Source organism: Octopus bimaculoides, chromosome 2 (genome assembly GCF_001194135.2).
Source record: "Octopus bimaculoides isolate UCB-OBI-ISO-001 chromosome 2, ASM119413v2, whole genome shotgun sequence".
NCBI lineage: Eukaryota > Metazoa > Mollusca > Cephalopoda > Octopoda > Octopodidae > Octopus > Octopus bimaculoides.
This window is the reverse complement of record NC_068982.1, coordinates 141,989,030-141,989,586: the sequence shown is the minus strand read 5'-3', so window position 1 is coordinate 141,989,586 and position 557 is coordinate 141,989,030.

Below are 557 nucleotides of genomic sequence, written 5' to 3'. Positions count from 1 at the left end.
AGGCCGGATTGTGTCGTTCGCGAGAAGAGACTCAATAGATCGCAGTGTGGTAGCTGCTCTACTAAGCACGTCACTCCGAACGGCAAATCGAGTCGCATGCAAGCGATCCTTTTCGTCTCGATCTCTTCGAACAAGTCGTGGGGGGCGGATTTGAAGTTTACTCATTCCGATCGCGGGGCCTCGACAGAGTCACACGCCGTTATTTTCGTCACTACCTCCCCGTGCCGGAAGTGGGTAATTTGCGCGCGTGCTGCCTTCCTTGGATGTGGTAGCCGTTTCGCATGCTCCCTCTCCAGAATCGAATCCTGATTCCTCGTTACCCGTTGCCACCACGGTTGGCGCTTACAGGGCCATCGACAGTTGATAGGATGGGCTCGCGAAGACTAGTCGATACTAGCCCGTGCGATCGTACTGACAGTTATCCAGAGTCACCAAAATCGAAGGGGCGTGAAGCCGACGCACGCCTAGACCCGCGCGCGTGCGAAGCACGGCGACGGCGGCTGCTGCGACGGCCCGTACGCGAAGTCTCAGTCTAATATTTGCGTCGCGTAGATGAG